The sequence below is a fragment of the Microcaecilia unicolor genome, chromosome 3 (assembly GCF_901765095.1).
Source record: "Microcaecilia unicolor chromosome 3, aMicUni1.1, whole genome shotgun sequence".
NCBI classification, from domain to species: Eukaryota; Metazoa; Chordata; class Amphibia; order Gymnophiona; family Siphonopidae; genus Microcaecilia; species Microcaecilia unicolor.
Window position 1 is genome coordinate 107,736,408 of NC_044033.1, and position 20,739 is coordinate 107,757,146.

Below are 20,739 nucleotides of genomic sequence, written 5' to 3' on the forward strand. Positions count from 1 at the left end.
CAGGAAGAATTAGGGATTACAGAGGATGGGCAGACTGAATGGGTCATATGGCCTTTATCTGCCGTCATGTTTCTATGTTTCTCAATGTTTAATGCGGGTTGCCAGGCATAGCCCTAATTCTGCCTGTGGAAGTCAGCTTTTTAAAAGCGCATGTTGCCACCAGATGAATATTGGCAGGATAGCGTTTGGGTGGGGGAGATAGCTCCTTCCTTTTGGGCTTGGAGAAATCGATTACATGATATGATGCTGCTGGAAAAGAGGCATGCTAGAGGTTCTCCTAAGCGCTGGAAGGCCTTCTTAGCAGTGTGGGAGGTATATGCAGGTCCCTTTCGCACAGGGCTAGGAGTTTGATATTGAATACCCCTTAAGAGGTAATTCCTTTTATTAGTTGGCTTGGCGAATTGCTGGATTACCCCACTGTCATTATGTATTGATAGCTTTTGGCCTGGATGCAGGCTCGACTGCACGCGCCTTGCCCTAGGATTTAGATCTGGACATTTTATTTGGTTTCTTCCCCCTTTGTGTGTTTTTTTGGGGGGTGGGGTTATGAGGTAGAATACAGGTAATAGATGACTGATTCCTTTCAATAATGTTGTGAAGTTATTTATACTGAGTTATGTGACTTAAACATGTAGTGTTCATTAAGATAACTTGTATTGAGTCATCAATAAAAATTGTTGAACCATATTGGCAGGATAACCTTTTAATCTTCTATTTTGAGATTCATTTTCAGCCGGAAACTATTGACATAGACACGGGGGAAGCCACTGCTTGCCCTGGGTTTGGTAGCATGGAATGTTGCTGTTCTTTGGGTTTCTGCCAGGTACTAGTGACCTGGGTTGGCCACTGTTGGAAGCAGGATGGACCATTGGTCTGACCCAGTATGGCTACTCTTATGTTTGCCTGAAAACAGAGCATGAATTTTGGAACGGTTCAAAAAAAAAAAAAAAAAATTGGCAAGAGGTCCTTAAGTTTCAAAAGGAATGATGACGTAGGAGCAGACATAGTGATAAAAACAAAAAAACCCCAAGAGACTGTGAGGTGTATTTTCAAAGCACTTAGACTTACAAAGTTACTTAGTAACTTATGGAACTTTGTAAGTCTAAGTGCTTTGAAAATGAGCTGCCTCAGTTAACAAATAATTGAAAGGAATGCCCAACACTGCTGCATTTTGCCCAGCGAGGGCTGCTTCAGGGAATTAAGGTACATTGTGGTATGAACATTTCACATTACCACAGGCATTTCAAGACCTCTAACCTCCAGGGGTGTCTATAGTATTGGGTCCTTGAATTTTTACATTTGGACCCAATCTCTTGTCCTGCCATGAAGGGTATCTTGTGTTCCAGCCTCCTTGAGGAGGCTAGGGCTGGAATCCAGTGCATGATCTTGAGACCTCTAGTGAGAAAACACCAATAGGGCTATGGTGATGCTTACATTTGTTTCGACCTCTGATAGAGAGAAGATTTTGAAAGTTGTGGTTTGGTTCTAAATCAGTATTGGTTTTCATTGACAATTCTATAACTTGGCACCTCGATTAAGTCGTGCTGAGCTGCAATTCTATAACTGCTTCAATGCACGCCTAAGCTGTTGCAGAATACTAGCATAACCAAAAGTTTGGTGAACCCACTTGTGACAGGTCTATGGCTAGTATAAGTTGGTGGGCCTAAATGCACCATGCAACCTGTGCCAACTGATAGTATTCTATAAGTTGTGAGTATTACATAGTGTCGCACCCATGGCCCACTCATGCTTCACCTATAGGTATATGCTTCTTGCAATTATGCACAGAGATTTAGGTGCACCTGTTAGAGAATAGCGCAGGAGTGGGCAGCCTCGATCTTCGATGTTTTTTTAGGATTTCCCAATGAATACGCGTGAAATCTATTTGTATGCACTGCCTCCATTGTATGCAAATAGATCTTATGCATATTCATTGGGGAAATATTAAAAATCCAACTAGGTTGCAGTCCTCGCGGAACTAGGTTGCTCCACCCCCCCCCCCCCCCCGGAATACCTCCTAGTATTAGTGGCACCAGTGATGCACATAAGTGCTAGTATTCTGTAACAGTGCGTAATCAGTGCAAGTTGCGCCACGTTATAGAATTGCTTTATGTCTTTTGTGATATATATTTTTTTTGCAAAAACACCTGAGTTCTTACAGATGTTTCCTAAAGTGCTTCAATTGGGGGCAGAACTTTAAAGTTTCTTAGGAAGGATTTTGGGTCTGGGGTGATGATTTGATGTTTGCAGTGTTGATGTCTGGATCTCTTCTTTGCTATCCTTTTCTTTAATATTGTAGTTCTATTTTCTCTTCTCCTTATTAAGTTTACAAGTGTACATCGTTTGGTAGATCGCTCCTGAGCGGTGTATTAAGTAAAGAATAAACTTGAAGATGGAAGAACTTTTTTTTTTTTACAGGATCAACTTATCTATGGAAATTATTCTTAGCAAAGAACAGCAAAGTCTTGGGGACAGGAGGGAGAATCCTTGCAAGACCAGCTGGTTATTGGCATTTACAGGGTATAATATATAGTTTGGCTATAAAAGGTTATCTCTCTTTATCAAAGTAAAAAAAAAAAGTTCCCATGTAGGAGGTAATTCTAGAAAGGGCGTTCAAATGAGTGCTCAGCTAGTAACTCTATAATTCTATATAATTATATCTGGGCGTCCAGATTCAGTTATAGAATACTAGCGTAAGTCAGTAGGAACGTATTTGCATCACCTGTAAATGTGTGCGCTCAAATGTTGGGTATGTGCGTGTGACCTGCCTGTGCTTCTCCCACTTCAGTGCCCCCTTTGCAGTTATACGCAATAGAAGTTAGGTGCTAAGGTTATAGAACAGTTACATATCAGTTATGCGTGTAACTGTAAATTAGTGCCAGTTAATGCTCCTTAAAGCTATTTATTGCCAATTGAGTGTCAATTTAGCACTAATTATCTAAGTTTTAACATGTAACAGTGGTGTAGCCATGGGGCCCCCCCACTTTGGGCTCGGGGGCCCCCCTTCAAACTTTGACACCAGATACATGGCTAGCGGAGATGCTCAAGCCCTGTCAGCAGAAGAGATTCGCTGCTGGATCCCCTGCCCATGCTGCCTGAGCAGCAGGAAGTTGTCGGGGTGCTCCAGCTATTGATTTCTGCACTTCCAAACATGCTCAGCTCATACATTAAACTGAGCATGTGCAGAAGTGTTGATGTCGGAAGCTAGAGCACACGCCTGCTTCCTTGCTGCTCAGGCAGGGGGCTCCAGCAGCGAATCTCTTCAGTTGGCGGGGCTTGAGCATTCCCATCCTTAAAGATATGATGTGGCAGCAGCTGAGGAGGGAAGGGAAAATTGTTCCCCCCCTCCTTGACCACTCTTGGGCTCTCTCCAGATCTCTGCCTTGCTGCTCAGGCAGGGGGCTCCAGCAGCGAATCTCTTCAGTTGGCGGGGCTTGGCAATTCCCACCTGTAAAGATATGATGTGGCAGCAGCTGGGGAGGGAGAGAGAAAATGCTTTTCCCCCAGTCCACTCCTGGGCCCCCACCCAAAATTAAGTTCTGACTAAGCCCCTGACGTGTAATTGGCTCTATTCTGTAACCAGGCGCCTAAATGTGCGCACCCTATGTGGAATGACGGGGTGAGCTTGCTAGTGGCAGGTGGGTGATGAGAGGGTAATGTTTTGCCATATTCTGCTAATACTGTCCTAAGCTGAGGAAAGGGGTTTTAGCTCCCAGAAACTAGTTAAAAATGCATTGTTAGTCCAGTAGAAAGGTATCACTTCATATCTTTTCCTTCTTAAGGGGTCCTTTTACAAAGGTGAGGGGAAAAAGTGGCCTTAGGTTGCTCTTGTCTCATGTGCTGCAGCAGGAAGATGTCTGATTTCCAATTTTTAAAAAATTAATGACCACTTTAGTGTGTAGTAAAGGCACGTGCTAATCAGTTCGTGTACAGTGCGCTAACTGATCAATGTTGGCATGCCCACTCTCTGCCCCCCAACATGGCCTTTCTGCCATAAAATGAAAATATCGTGCGTGCTAATCTCAGACTTAGCGCAGGACCTCACGTGATAAGCACTTTTAAGGCACAATAAGCGTGTACTAGTGCTTACCACAGCTTGGTAAAAGGAGCCCTAAATTTAAAATTTTATTCCTATAAGATCAAGTGGACTAATGACAACCACACAGAATTATTTACAAAACTTTTCCAATTAATTTTGTTTTGTGTGGCTGTTTTTTTCTTTCTACTCACTATTTTCCCCCCTCTACTTCATCTTAGCTTTCTCTTCCTATAGTATATTATTGTCTTAATTCCTGCATTTTGTTTGTGTGTGTGTGTCTCCTCAGCCTCCAACTCTCCTTGCCGCCTGATATCTTATTTCCTGCTCTTCTCTTTTTTTTTTTTTGTGCCCATACAAACATGCTGCTACTTATCCTGCTTTTCCTCTTTTCCCTCATTTCATTATCCTTTCCCCTCTTTCTTCTCTGCTATGTTACTTCTCTGGCTAATCCTCTGCTCACTATCTCTTATCTTGTTTGATGGTCTTGTACCTATATGTTCCTACCCCCTTCTGCAATTCTCCAAATTCCTTGTTTGGGCTGGCTCATTGTCTCTAATCTTTTCCCACTGTCCTGTCTTCCTCTCATTTTATTAGCGCGCTCTGCTTCTTGGTTCCTTGAGCTGTTGGAGACCAGGAAACCAGAACTCTCCAGCTTTTTCCATCTCTAGTCAGACTGACACGCCCTGCTAAAACTGTGGCTGTCAGCAAATATTTACCGTGGTGTGCGCTAATTTGGGACTGCTGTGCTTGGGTGTAGGTGTGTCTAGGTTAATTTCCGTAACCTTGTCTTGCTTTCTTTCATTCTTTCGTTTACTTGCAGTTTAACCACACAGCAGTTTGCCATATAGCTCATGCAACAATAGCTAATTTAATCATGCTTAAACTTGGCCTTGGCTGGCCTGATGACCCACAGGCAGCACTGCTGGAGGCTCTGGTTGAATTCTGACTTTGATCATCATCCTTGGGCTGATTGAGGTGGTGGATACTGTGGGGGAAGGGCAACCCACACCAGGATGAGGGCTGCAGTGGGAAAGGGCAGGGCTGGATTAACACTATTGGGTAGAGTTACCATATTTGCGGAGACAAAAGAGGGGACAAAAAATAAAATGCCACCCAGCCGTGCTGTGCTGCACAGTTACCTTCGTGACCCCCCCCAAAAGAAAGCCAGATTCCATAAGCAGTGAAAATACTGGTAAAAGCAACAGTAATGCATTTTCTTCTGTACTGTGCAAAATACAAAATTAGAAAAGATGTACATTTCCAAAAAAGCAAACATCCATGAGCAGCATGTCCCTCCCATCCATAAGTAGCATGTCCCCCTCTCCTCTCCATCCCCTTTTATCCATGTGCTGTATTTCCCCCTTTTCCTTTCTCCCCCCATGTACATACCCCCTCATTAATATTTTTTCCAGCTCCCCTCTCTGCACCCACACTCCATTCACTTTTTTTCTAGCCCCCCTTCTTCCATCCACCCACCCACATGACTCCATCTATCCACCTCCCTTCATTTGCCGTTCTGAGTTAGGGTGCCCTCACCGAGCATTCCTTAATGCGTTCTGGTGGTCCGGTGATCTCTTCTGGCTGTTTATAATGACCCTTACTAGGCCCTTCCAAAAACAGGTTGAGGCCTGAAGCTGTCAGTCAGACCTAAAAATCATGCCCTCTGTGTAACCCAGAGGCTAATGAGCTTTTGTGACAGGCTTGCAGAAAGAAGAACATGAAGCTATTTTCCATGCAAGGTGTTTACTAAAGAATGTGATTAGGTGCTTTTTTAGATATAACGACTGGAACATAGATAAATGGTTGCTGGCAAAATGGAACATGCTGATTAGGATGATGATGCTTTAACACTGTCTAATAATCATGATCAATGTAGCTGAAACTAATAATTATCTACATTGTGGTCGAAGCTAATGCTAATGAACTGTTAAGAGCTGTTTAATGATAGAAGAGTATAAAATGTGATAGATGACAAGGCAAAATTGAAGAAGTACTCAAGAGATAGCACTCCTTTGCAGCTTTGTTGTAACTCTCTCATGGGAAAAGAAACATAGTCTGTATGCTTGCTTGGTAAGTAATAAAAAAGAATATTTTCTCATCTCTGCGTGGCCTTCACTTCTTCTCTCCCTAACTGGTTGAGTGTGTGGAACATTCTATTGGGTTGGGGAGGACAGAAGATTAAACAGGGCCAGGAAAGAACCCCACTCTTTCCTGTCTGCTGCCGCCTGCCCTGCAGCTGCTTCTTTAAAATGGCTGCCGAGACGTCGAGCAGTGGCCTCTCAAGACTTCCACGGCAGCTCTCTGCTGTGCCTGCTGGTCATGTGCCCACCTTCTTCCCCCCCCCCCCCCCCCCCCCCCCATTTCTGTCTACCATCATGTTAAGGTTCTTGCATTTTCTGTTCTTTATCAGCTTCAGTGGCACACTCCTCATGTCTCACCCATTCCTTTTACATTACCTACCCCTTATCAAGACCCTCCCAGGACACCTACTGGCTCTCTTCAAGGCCCGCTGTAAAGCTCAGTCTGCGCCCACAGCACTAGCAGCATGCCCTTCTTTCTCCAACTAGAGCAGTTATAGGCTTGATTCTAACAACTCTCTACACTGGAGGGGGAGAAGATTGGGAGAGCTACATTGGGCTAAACTGAAACATAGCAAGAACTATCATTTAATTTAGAAATCTACAGAATCCTTAAATCCATAGTTGGCAATCCTATCCTCTTGAGTCTAACATATTTAATTCAGTTTCATTCAAAGACTGTTTGTTTATAACCTGCTGCTCTCAAGAAATGTACGGTATGGTATACAATAAAATATTCATAACAAAAAAACAAAACACCACAGTCCACCCCAAATAACTCCCTTAACCTCTTCTGTTCCCGTTCATCAAAATAACCACCCTACAGAAATCATCCATTCCCATAATACTGAATAAGAAAACAAGCCTTCAATTGTCTCCAGAAAGATACTTAATCTTGAGCCAGAGCCACCTTGAATTCCCCTGGTAACTTATTCCACAAAAGTGAATCTCCAAATGAATTCCTCCAAAAACTTAATATGGGACAAGGTTCAGTCACTTACATATGGTATTTACAGTCTCTCGCTAAAAATTTGCGAGAGGAAGAAGCCTCAGACTTCCATTCCAAAATCGTTTTCTTATGTTCAGTGAGTTCTTTCTGTCATCGTCGGCTAAAACAAACCTCCTTAATTGCAGTTATTTTAGTCAAAATATAATCCAATGTGAAAAATGCATTCAACACTTTTATCTTGAATGTCCTGGACTGCCTTCTGTAGTTCCTCCATGGTTGATGAGGGCCAGAGTTTCGATAGTCTGCTTCAGGATGTTATGCTCCTGTTCTCAATCAAACTTCCAAGGCAGTGCTGAAGACAGCTGCTTCCGGCTGCCCTGGTCTGTCTTGCTGCTTCGTCCCTGTTCCTTAGCTGGGTCCTAGTATTTCCATATTGAAGATGTGACCATACCCTGTGGTTATGTTCCACTAATAAGTGAAAGGATTATATATAAACTTTGGATGTGTGACTAGGGACACAAACATACACTTATTTATTCAATATCACAATTCCTCATGTGAGCCACGAAACAACCCTTTAGGGTAGATAGTGTTCACAATGAGCTCCCTTTATTATCCAGATATAAGTTTCCTTGTCATCATCAGCAGATGAATCCATTAACTGATGGGTTGTATCTGCCTACCAGCAGGTGGAGATAGAGAACTCTGAAAAACCATAGTGCCTCTTGGACAGCTAGCCCCAACTGCCTTCAGTATTTCTCTATCTCCCAGCAGGTGTAGCTTGATCAGCTCCTGGATTTCAGACTGCCTGGGGTGGCTCCTGTTCTTTGCCAGTTGAGCAAGGGTGTTGTGGCTGGTGGTGCCCACTTTAAAGGCATATAGGTTCGCCCTTTCCCTGCCTTACCCATTCCCCCCACCTCCCGGAGTCCCTCTGTTGCTGCCTGCCTCCAAACTTTCCTCACAGTGTTAAAAAAAAAAAAAAAAAGAGCGTGCTTTTACTGCGTGGCTGTTCTGAGGCTTTTTCCAGTGATTCTGGTTCTGTGCAGCTTGACCGGAGCTCGTTGACTCGGTCCTCTGAGGTGAGAGTGGTGCCCAGCTCCTCTGTGGAGGTCCCGCGGACGCCGGTCCGATCGGGGTAAGTTTTGGTGCAGTATCTACAGATGTCAAATGACTTCAGGACTTCTGATCACCTTTTGTCTTGTCAGGTCCTCGGCATGGAGGCCCGGCGTCTAAGGCCACTATAGCCTGTTGGCTCAAGGAAGTCATTTTTGCTGCGTATCCGCTTTCAGGTCAGTCTCCGCCTGAAGCATTTAAGGCGCATTCCACGAGAGCCATTTCCTCCTCGTGGGCAAAACGGGTGCGCACTCTCTTCAAGAGATCTGTAGTGCGGCTACTTGGGCTTCTCAGCTCTCTTTTGCCCGGCATTACAGGCTGGATGTTGCAGCGAAGCAGGACGCTGTTTTTGGAGCTCAAGTATTGGCTCGTGGTGTGGCCTGTTCCCACCCTAAGTAGGGATTGCTTTTGTACATCCCATCAGTTAATGGATTCATCTGCTGCTGATGACAAGAAAGGGAAAATTAGGTTCTTACCATGGTAATTTTCTTTCCTTTAGTCACAGCAGATGAATCCATGATCCCTCCCTGTCTGACTTTGTTTTTTGCTCAGATCTTTCATGCAGATATAAATCTCATTGGGAGAAGTTGGAAAAACAGTTATCAGAATTTCTACATGATGTTCTACTACAGGAGGTTGAGATCGTCCCTCCTTTGATGCTCCTGTTCTGGGGCGATTGTTCGCTGTGAGGAAAGTTTGTGTTATTATACCTTTATGGTTCACTTTGCTTTGGAAATCTCAAATACTGAAGGCAGTTGGGGCTAGCCGTCCAAGAGGCACTATGGTTTTTCAGTGTTCTCTATCTCCACCTGCTGGTAGGCGGATACAACCCATCAGTTAATGGATTCATCTGCTGTGACTAAAGAAAAGAAAATTACGAAGGTAAGAACCTAATTTTCCCTTTCAGTTTTGGCATACTATAAGTCATCACAAGAACAAAATACAAGTAAACCAATGGACTGCATTAGGGGCTTATATCCCATTTAGTTATGTTTAAATAGGAGATCTGCATGAAACAAAATATTTATTTTGACTTATAAAACCACTTGCTCCTGAAACATGTTCAAAACAGAATAATCCATTTGTGTATTTAAAAGGTAAACTTCTACAAAACAGATGAAGATGTGATTCCATATGTCCCAACAAAAGGAGAGTTTAATTTTATTTCCATTTAATTTCAATATATTCCATCTTCTTTAAAACACCAGGCTTCCCAAATCAGATTACAACAGTTAAGATGAACTCATCAGGAAACAGGCTGTCCTCACTGAAATTTGGCCATCTGCATTGTATAGAACAGTGTGGAAAAATGAGCACAAAATACAGAGTTTATAACTGCTTTTGCTACCAGCTACAATAATTTTCTGTTTGTGATATTAATTTTTTATTTTAGATATGGGAAGCTTTCAAATTAAAAAGCTGTCAAGTATATATATATATATATATATATATATATATATATATATATATATATATATCCCTCCACCTTTTAAGGCACTGCCTCTCCAACTGGAACAGCTTTTGACTTTTTTTTACAGATGGACCATGCATAGGCAGTCCCTTATTTATAATAATATTTTGCTATTTTCAATACTGTTTGCTATTGTTTTGGGTGTACTAAAACCATGGCAAGCTCCGCTTACTGGCTCCAGCTCATATAATGTCACTTCAACTCCTGTTTTCTTCAACCTCCTTGGCTTCATCCCACTCACAAGAAGTTCGAAAAGGCAGGATGAAGCAGTAGCCGGAAGCAGCTGCCTTCAGCGCTGCCCGTGCTATGGCTCACTGCTGGAAACAGGGAGGAGAGATGTAGCTGGCTGGACCCAATGGAAAGGAGGGAGAACTTGGCTGCCTGACCGTGGGAGCAGGGAGCCTGAGGAAGCAAAAAACTGCCTCACTGGTCAGTATTGTTGGGGAGGCTTGAGACAGAAATGGGGGGGCCTGGGCCCTGGAAGCCCCCTGTAACTATTCCACTGCTTCGCCTGAAGCTTGCTGGCTGTCTTCTGCCTCAGAATTGAACAGAAGAACTCACCAGGTACCACACAGTCTTCAAACAGTTAACCTTTTCAAGTTCTTGATTTAGCTGGTTCTTTCTTTCTTTTTTGTTTTTCTGGTCATAGTGGCAGAATAAAGATCATTTTTATTTTCATTTTTATGTGATGGAAGTTTATTATCCTTCTTTTGGTGATGGTTGGTATCAGGTGACAGATGTTGACCTTCCCTCTCTTACAGGTACACTTTGAGGTGTATTTTCAAAGCACATAGACTTACAAAGTTCCATAGACACCTATGGAACTTTGTAAGTCTAAGTGCTTTGAAAATGAGCCCTTTTGTGGAATTAAACTAGAGGGCGGCCGAAACTGGAGTTAACGATTTTGACTAAAACTAAATCAGCAGCTGAAGTTTGCTGCTCAGTTTCGGCCGAAACTGAAAATGGTGCCTCTCCCTACCCCCCCCCCCCCCCACTGCCCCTACCACCCTCTATGAATCTACCTTTTAAATGCCCTGTTTGTCTAGTGGCATCTTCAGGCAGAAGCGATCCCCAGTTGCTCCTCAATCAAAATGACTTCTGGGACTTCCAGTGGCAGCCTTGCAAGACTGTCATGGGGGGTCCCGGCAGCCATTTGAGACTGGAACTGGAGTGAGCAAGAGCAATCCCCAGTTGCTCCTGCCCATACAGGTTCCAATCTCAAAATGGCTGCTGGGACCCTGTGGCAGCCATTTTGACTGAGGCTCCAGTGGGTGCAGGAGTTACTGAAGATTGCTTCTGCCCAGAATAAGCCACTAGACCACCAGGGCATTTAAAGGTAGCCCCAGGGAGGGCCTTTGGGTGGTGGTTTGGGTGGCCGACCTGGTGGGAGCTCTGTGCCCAGGGAGGGAGGGTGGTGGCCCGGGAGGATTTGTGCTGACGGGGATGTGGGTAGGTACCGTGTTTCCCCGAAAATAAGACACTGTCTTATATTAATTTTTGCCCCCCAAAATGTGCTAGGTCTTATTTTCAGGGGCTGTCTTATTTTTCGGGGAAACATCGGGGTTGGCCCGCCCGCCCTCCGTCACTCGCGGAACTAACCTTAAACGCCTCCTTTTACCTTCGCAGCAAGCAGCAGCAGGGCAGGCCACTCCTTCCTTCCGTGTCCTGCCCTTGCCTGACATAACGTCCGCGAGGGCGGGGCACGGAAGGAAGGAGAGGTCTGCCCTGCTGCTGCTTGCTGCGAAGGTGAAAGGAGGCGTTTAAGGTTAGTTCCGGGTGGGTGGAGGGGGGGCCTGGTGACCTCGGGTGTGGGGGGGTGCTGCCTTGTCTGGCTCTCGGCGGCCCTGCTTTCAAACAAAAATTTGCTAGGTCTTACTTTCGGGGGAGGCCTTATATCTACCAATTCAGGAAAACCTCTACTAGGTCTTATTTTCGGGGGATGTCTTACTTTCGGGGAAACAGGGTAGCGTGTGTTCACAGGGGGGGAGGGGGGAGTTTGGTTTCAGCTGAAAATGCTGAAACATATTTGGCAGAACCAAAGCATGACCAAGCACAGATTTAGGGCTGGTTTTGGTGTCGAAACGAAATTCAGTCAGCCTCTAAATCAAACCAAATCTCATGCTCGGCTGTAAGGCTAAGCTGGAACCATCCTTTGCTCCTAGCTCAAAATTCATACTTGGATTTTTCATGGGCAGTAGTTCTGTTTATGTCATCAGGTGAGAAACCTTAGTAGCATAATAAAGGGACTACTTGATAAAAAACAAACAAACAAACAAACCACAAAACCTGGCTGTTTTCATCCTCTCTCTGTGCACTGGAATTTGGACTATAGCTTGGTGTATTGTAAGCTTCTTGGTATTCGTCCAGGTGCTGTGGCTATATTTGATTGAGTTCCTGTAACAAGTGGATTTTCAGAAGGCGTTTGACAAAGTGCCGCACGAAAGACTCCTGAAGAAATTGCAGAGTCATGGAATCGGAGGTAGGGTATTATTATGGATTAAGAACTGGTTGAAAGATAGGAAGCAGAGAGTAGGATTGCGTGGCCAGTATTCTCAGTGGAGGAGGGTAGTTAGTGGGGTCCCGCAGGGGTCTGTGCTGGGTCCGTTGCTTTTTAATGTATTTATAAATGACCTAGAGATGGGAATAACTAGTGAGGTAATTAAATTCGCCGATGACACAAAATTATTCAGGGTCGTCAAGTCGCAGGAGGAATGTGAACGATTACAGGAGGACCTTGCGAGACTGGGAGAATGGGCGTGCAAGTGGCAGATGAAGTTCAATGTTGACAAGTGCAAAGTGATGCATGTGGGTAAGAGGAACCCGAATTATAGCTACGTCTTGCAAGGTTCCGCGTTAGGAGTTACGGATCAAGAAAGGGATCTGGGTGTCGTCGTCGATGATACGCTGAAACCTTCTGCTCAGTGTGCTGCTGCGGCTAGGAAAGCGAATAGAATGTTGGGTGTTATTAGGAAGGGTATGGAGTCCAGGTGTGCGGATGTTATAATGCCGTTGTATCGCTCCATGGTGCGACCGCACCTGGAGTATTGTGTTCAGTACTGGTCTCCGTATCTCAAAAAAGATATAGTAGAATTGGAAAAGGTACAGCGAAGGGCGACGAAAATGATAGTGGGGATGGGACGACTTTCCTATGAAGAGAGGCTGAGAAGGCTAGGGCTTTTCAGCTTGGAGAAGAGACGGCTGAGGGGAGATATGATAGAAGTGTATAAAATAATGAGTGGAATGGATCGGGTGGATGTGAAGCGACTGTTCACGCTATCCAAAAATACTAGGACTAGAGGGCATGAGTTGAAGCTACAGTGTGGTAAATTTAAAACGAATCGGAGAAAATTTTTCTTCACCCAACGTGTAATTAGACTCTGGAATTCGTTGCCGGAGAACGTGGTACGGGCGGTTAGCTTGACGGAGTTTAAAAAGGGGTTAGATAGATTCCTAAAGGACAAGTCCATAGACCGCTATTAAATGGACTTGGAAAAATTCCTCATTTTTAGGTATAACTTGTCTGGAATGTTTTTACGTTTGGGGAGCGTGCCAGGTGCCCTTGACCTGGATTGGCCACTGTCGGTGACAGGATGCTGGGCTAGATGGACCTTTGGTCTTTCCCAGTATGGCACTACTTATGTACTTAAGTGCGCTGTGGATAGACTGTAAAATCCTAATTTCTACTGGGATAATTAGGCAAGTGTTATTACTGATTTTCCACCCAGATTCTCATTTTTTTTAAAAATAGAAAAACATACATTTCTCGAATATTCAACTTCTAAAGTACTCTAGTATTGCACAAAGGTGGCTGATGGGATTGTTGTAGTTGTTAGCTCATTATTCCTCCTTCCTATCTCTTCTTTCTTGCCTGTTATCTACCTCTTTTCTGTGGCTGACAGGGCTTGCGCTCCTTGCTGAACCCCAGTACTCGTGGTCTCCCAGGCTAGGTCCTTTTTGGTTGATGAGACTTGAACTTTTGCTGGTTCTGCAGCTGAGTGTGCTTGTCCTTTTCCATCTGCATTGCTGTGCTGCTGGCAGCAAGATAGAACAGGGTCACAGGTTTCTCCTTCCCCCTTCCTCCCACTCTATGTGGTGGGCAGAGCCATTTTGTCTAAGGCTCCATAACTGCTCACTTGCATAGCAGACCCCCACCAAAGTGCATGTGAATGGATGACCCAGCAGATGATCAAGAAGACCCTTCCAGTTGTTATTTCTGGAGTAAAATACACCTAATTGGAAAAAAAAAGAAAGAAACCTGGAAGTGGCTCTGAAGTGCAAGTAGAATAAAAACACTTTAACCCAGGGCTAAAAGGAGTTTTTTTTTTTTTTAATTAAAATGTTTTTACAACAACAACAACATACAGGTGGCAATTTGCATGTGAGCAGACCACTATATTGACAAAACCAATATTTATTGCTCAAGATGCCTGACATGGCCACGTTTCGCCTTCCAAGAGGCTGTGTCAAGGGCTAATACTGTTCATTCAGAGCAGGTATACAGTTAAGATCATATAAAACTTTATCTCGCAACCAAATAAATAAATTGAATTCATACACATGCAAGTACTTAACAAACATGCAAATAAACTTTCAAATAATTAAACCAATCATAACAAATGGTAACCCAATGGTGAAACATAAATGCATAAATTATTCAACACTGAATGAAAGTCATAAATCTTAAGTTATAGAACATCTTGAGCAATAAATATCAGTTTCTTTAATACAGTGGTCTGTTCTGTTTAAAAAAAATTTTATTCCACGCTATTCAACAATTCTAGGCGGGTAACAATTGAAACATACACAATACATTCTACAAAGTACAATTATAGCACCAACAACATTTTTAAGACCATAAGAAGAGCAGAATCTCAGCAGGCCCCAAAAGTTTGTGAAAAAGGTGGGCTTTCAGTTGTTTTCTGAATTGAGTAGCAGAGCTGATTTGTCTGATCTCCAAAGGGAGTGTATTCCACAATAAAACACCTCCTACATAAAAATAGAACAACATTAGATGTTCAGTCTGATATTTATTTATTTTTGTTATATTTGTACCCCGTGCTTTCCCACTCATGGCAGGCTCAATGCGGCTTACATGGGGCAATGGAGGGTTAAGTGACTTGCCCAGAGTCACAAGGAGCTGCCTGTGCCTGAAGTGGGAATTGAACTCATTTCCTCAGGACCAAAGTCCACCACCCTAACCACTAGGCCACTCCTCCACTCAAGGATACCACATTGAGCAGCGACTTATCAGCAGAATGTAAGCAGTGTTGTTGGTCGATAAATTCTTAAGGACATGGCAGTGGTAATAAGGGCCTCATTATTCAGGGTGTTATGGATCAATGTCAACACCTTAAATTTCACACACCATTGAATAGGTAACCAATGTAATACTTTAAGTACAGGCGTGATATGATCCAAGCGAGATAAAATACAAGGTGAAGAACAGCATTTTGTGCTATATGTAATGCACAAAGCAAATAAGTTAGGAAGGCCTGAATTCAGAGAATTGCATATAGTGCAGTCTTCTAACAGTCCTGAAATGATCAGTCAATTAAAAAATCTTTCAACCTTATCAGTCTTAATTTAAAAAAGGTCTTCTGCATTGTACAAGTTCAGATTTCATTAACAAGGAGGAATTGTGGATTAAAAACTGGTTAAAAGGTAGACAACAGAGAGTAGGGTTAAATGATCAGTATTCTTAATGGGGAAGGGTAGATAGTGGGGTTCCCCAGGTGTCTGTGCTGGGACTGTTGCTTTTTAACATATTTATAAATGATCTAGAGATGGGAGTAACTAGTGAGGTAATTAAATTTGCTGACGACACAAAGTTATTCAAAGTTGTTAAATCGCAAGAGGATTGTGAAAAATTACAAGAGGACCTTATGAGATTGGGGGAATGGGCATCTAAATGGCAGATGATGTTTAATGTGAGCAAGTGCAAAGTGATGCATGTGGGAAAGAGGAACCCGAATTGTAGTTATGTAATGCAAAGTTCCACATTAGGAGTCACCGACCGGGAAAGGGATCTAGGTGTCATCGTTGATAAGTTGAAACCCTCTGCTCAGTGTACGGCAGCCGCTAAGAAAGCAAATAGAATGTTAGGTATTATTAGGAAAGGAATGGAAAACAAAAATGAGAACGTTATAAGTGGAGGAGTAGCCTAGTGTTTATTTCAGTGGACTTTGATCCTGGGGAACTGAGTTCGATTCCCACTGCAGCTCCTTGTGACTCTGGGCAAGTCACTTAACCCTCCATTGCCCCTGGTACAAAATAAGTACCTGAATATTTGTGTTCTGTTTCTGTTGATGGTTCTCTCATTCTCCCTGTCTCTTTGGCTCGAAACTTTGGGGTCATCTTTGACTCCTCTCTCTCCTTCACTGCTTATATCCAGCAGATCGCTAAGACCTGTCGTTTCTTTCTTTACAACATCCGTAAAATCCGGCCCTTTCTTTCCGAGCACTCTACCAGAGCCCTCATCCACACCCTTGTCACCTCTCGTTTAGACTATTGCAATCTGCTTCTTGCTGGCCTTCCACTTAGTCACCTTTCCCCTCTCCAGTCAGTTCAAAACTCTGCTGCCCGTCTCGTCTTCCGCCAGGGTCGCTTTACTCATATTACCCCTCTCCTTAGGTCACTTCAATGGCTCCCTATCCGTTTTCGCATCCTGTTCAAGCTTCTTCTGTTGACCTATAAATGTATTCACTCTGCTGCTCCCCAGTATCTCTCCACAATCGTCCTTCCCTACACCCCTTCCCGTGCTCTCCGTTCCATGGATAAATCCTTCTTATCTGTTCCCTTCTCCACTACTGCCAACTCCAGGCTTCGTTCCTTCTGTCTTGCTGCTCCCTATGCCTGGAATAGGCTTCCTGAGCCCCTACGTCTTACCTCATCCTTGACCATCTTTAAATCTAGTTTAAAAGCCCACCTCTTTGATATTGCTTTTGACTTGTAACCACTTGCCTCCACCTACCCTCCTCTCCTCTTTCCTCTACAAATTAATTGCTTTGCTTGCTTTATTTTTGTCTATTAGATTGTAAGCTCTTTGAGCAGGGACTGTCTTTCTTATATGTTTGTGCAGCGCTGCGTACGCTTTGTAGCGCTATATAAATGCTAAATAGTAGTAGTAGTAGTAGTGAATGTAGTTGCAAAAACCTTAAGTCCCATTTCCCTTTCCCCTTTGTATCGCTCCATGGTAATTAGACTGTTAAGCAGTCTAATTACTTATACATTTAAATTGTTTCCCCTCCTGACATTATCCTACCTGATCATGTTTTTCTAGTTGTGATCTTGATGCATTAAACCAGAGCCTCTTACTTGTTTCTGGCTTTTTATTGACTGGCTTGTACGTTGCAGGAAGCAGGGGATGGTCTCATTCTTCTCTCTGCACAAATCTGATTTGTGATGTACAACAAATAATCATGATAGATCAGCACAGAAAGTGGACTGATTGTCAGCTAGATTCTGTAGCACTCTTCATTTTGTTATTGCTGGGCAGTGTCTGGCTACAAAAGCCGTTTCAGATGCTGCCTTGGTTCATGGAGTACTTATTGCACGATTGCTTCACTGTAAAGCATTGTGCCTTACTGCATGCATAGTGGCTTATAAGCATCAATTTGTTTCCCTATGCCTTTTGTGTTTTCAGTAAAAAACTGCTAGTATAGGGGTCCTTTTATTATGGTGCACTGAAAAATGGCTTGTGGTAGTGTAGGGCGCGGGTTTTTGGGCCCGCACCGATCCATTTTTTAGCGTGCCTGTAAAAAAGGTTTTTTTTGTTTTGCCGAACATGGACATGTGTCAAAATCAAAATTACTGTGTGTGTACATTTTGAGTCTGAGACCTTACCGCCAGCCATTGACTTAGTGGTAAAGAATCCGGGCGGTAATGACCTACGTGCGTCAAATGCCACTAGGCGCGCATCCGTTAACGTGTGCCTGAAAATACAAAATATTTTTCAGACGCACGTATCGGACGCGCACCAAAAATGAAATTACCGCAACAGCCATTCGGTAGTCGGGCGATAACTCCATTTTGCCTCGCGTTGGGTACGTGGAGACGCTTATGCGGCTTAGTAAAAGGGCCCCTTAGTTTGTGAAGATACTAAAAGCAAATCATAGTGTTGGTCTTAATCTGTGCAAAGGCTTAAAATCACGTGGGGAATGACTGTGGGAAGAAGAAAGCAGCTTCTGTTAACCAGTGGGCACTCAGCTGAGCTTTGCATCACGCTCATTCCATTTTTGCCATTCAAATTTTTTTTTTCTTTTCTATGGGTGTAGTGTTTTGTTTTTGACCTGCAGTGATTTGAACATATTTGAAGTAATTGGCTGTTGAAGAGACAAAAATGTGTCTCAGGAGAACTGCATAAGGCAGGAACAACTTATTTTAAAATGAATATCAGATATGTTGTGAAGACACACTTTTCTACATACCAAACCAAGTTATGCAAAACTTTTCTGTCATCTGAAATTTTGAATTCTGTGTTTTCTGTTGATGCTTGAAATCTGTTGTTTGCTTTTGGATAGGACAAACTGTCAGTGTTGACCACTTCCACTTATGTAAGGTGGTTGAAGACTGGCATTTAAACATTTCCAAAGCAATGTACTGGCTTAGAAGACCCATAGGAAATAGGTTATTTGTATTTCCTAGTTATATTTGCTTATATTTTTCTCTTCCCTCTCCTAGATGTCAGCTATTTCACTTGTTAAATTGTTGTATTTAACTCTTTTTTTTTTTCATATAATTTCCTGATTTTTCTTATTTTGTTTATTGAAATTGTATTTTCAAAAATTTGCATTAAAGGTTGTTTTCCTGCAAAAGTTTTGCTCAAATTATATTATAACTGAAAAATAATTAATACACCAATTCAACATAACAAAGGTACAAGAAAATAATGCACCAAGTCCCTCGATGGTCTGCATTTTCCTGAATTCTTTTGTGATTTCTAGCTTGCCATTTTCTTTTTTTTTCTCTGATACCAGCACCGGCCACTTTTTAGCATGGCTTAGTAAAAGGATCCCCTTAACGTGTTAATTCATAGTCTGATTTAACACGTTAATCTTAATTCACACTAAGGGGCCCTTTACCAAGCTGTAGTAAACACTAACCCGTGCTTACTGCAGCTTAAAATGGTGTACCGTGGGGTGCGCTGAGGTGACCCATGGTACTTGTGACGTGTGTGTGTGCTTCTGGCACGCTAAAAAATAAAATCACTTTTTTTCTTGCAGGGGGGCGTGTCTGCGCTAATCAGTTACTGCAGCCAGATTGCTGCACGCGAACTGATTAGCGTGTGAGCCTTTACTGTCTAGAAAATGACTGATAAGAGTCTGTGCAGTAATGGCAATGCGCTAATGGCAGCTTTAGCGCTTGGCCATTTAATGCAGAAAATAGAAAATCTGCCTTTTTTTGCTGCAGCTTTGTAAAAGGGCTCCTAAACCTTTTAAGTCATGCTAACAAACATATCTCTAATGGAGGATAATATCCAAAGGTTGAATGATGACATTCAAGGAGGAAGTTATCAAACATGGGCTGCTGTTATGACGGGTTATTTTACTGTTAGCCCCAGTTATTAGTACTACTACTACTACTAGTTAACATTTCTAGAGCGCTACTAGGGTTACGCAGCGCTGTACAAATTAACGAATAAGGACGGTCCCTGCTCAGAAGAGCTTACAATCTAAAAGACGAAATGCCAAGTTGGGGTAGATGAGATTTCCTGAGAAGAGATGAAGTGATTAGGTGCCGAAGGTGACATTGAAGAGGTGGGCTTTGAGCAATGATTTGAAGATGGGTAGGGAGGGGGCCCGGCGTATGGGCTCAGGGAGTTTGTTCCAAGCATGTGGTGAGGCGAGGCAGAAAGGGCGAAGCCTAGAGTTGGCGGTGGTGGAGAAGGGTACTGAAAGGAGGGATTAGTAACTAGGTCTCGCTGCATAAAATGAGAGCTATGCTCAAATAGCACAAGTTAGTGGGAAAATAACACTTCTCAACAGTAGCTCACCTTAACTGCACTTGTAATCCCTTATCCTTTCTGCCTGTGGAAACTGAGTTGATAATGTACAGTTCTTGCTGTGATACTGAAATCACCTGTAGTTTATTCAGTTTATGAGCCAGGACTAAAGAGATGGGATGAACCTATTTTTTTACTATTCAGAATATTTTAGAAGATTAACCTGATATTTGAATTACTTGGTTGGTCTTTTAAACAAAATTTAAATATTTCTTTCAGTATTCACGTTTAGTATCACTCGGAATTATGTGTGTAATAGAAGAAAGTAAAATGCAAATCTAATAAGTTGTCAGTATAAATTCGGTTCAGCCAGGAAATGATGTTTTGCCTAAAGATTAAGACCAAAACTTTCTTTTTTTTGTTTTTTTTTTTTTTCTTTCACTGTAGCTGGTCATGTCTCAAAACAATTGGCAGCACTGTCACATGGATAGTTTGAATGCTGACTGTGTAACATTTTTCCAGAAGTTGAGATGGAAGGAAGTTGCCTCCCTTGGCTTATCAGTGTCTTTTTCACACACTCAGCACTTTAGCTGCTTCTGTTTTTTGGGTGGTTGGGGGGGGGGGGGAGGGGGGAGGAAGGAGGAGGGAGAGATAAGCAGGCTGAGCTTGCTGTGCCTTTTATGTGAGCCAACAGAAAACATATTATTCATTGGTGTGTTACTGATGACCTGATTTATCCAAGGGTCAGAGTGTGACCAGTTGTAGAAGGTCACCAGTAGCTTCAGGTAAATAACAGGTCCCTTGTTTTATGTTTTGTATTTCCTAGCTTATGATATGCTTCTCGCCCTAAGTATGAGATTTTTTTTTTTGGACTTCCTTTGCCCCTTTCTACACCGGAGTCTTCAGCCCAGTCAGAACCTGCCACAGCCCAGCTCCATACAATTTTGAACCCTTTACCCTATTCCAAAGCTAGGGTCCAGGTTCCAAACCTATTTATATGTCATGGGAGACTGAGCACTGGGTTCAGGTTTATCATGGCACACCATGTTCCATGTTCCCTCTTCTCCCATTCCTGCACCACCATCACATTTTCCTTCCATTTCCTTCCCTCCCTTCCTTGGGATCACCTGCAGCCAGCAAGAGGAATCT

General features: G+C 43.0%; 1 protein-coding gene across 2 annotated transcripts in view; it reads left to right on the forward strand.

The window, feature by feature from the left end:
- SNX5 (sorting nexin 5) overlaps positions 1-20,739 on the forward strand; it is an 83,462-nt gene that overhangs the window by 6,493 nt on the left and 56,230 nt on the right. Inside the window, exon 1 of one of the 2 annotated variants that reach the window (XM_030196258.1) lies at positions 13,322-13,346. The exons of the other annotated variant lie outside the window; for it this stretch is intronic. The gene's annotated coding sequence lies outside the window, so the exon portion shown is untranslated. Of the gene's footprint in view, positions 1-13,321; positions 13,347-20,739 lie in introns of those variants that run through there. 2 annotated transcript variants of the gene reach the window in all.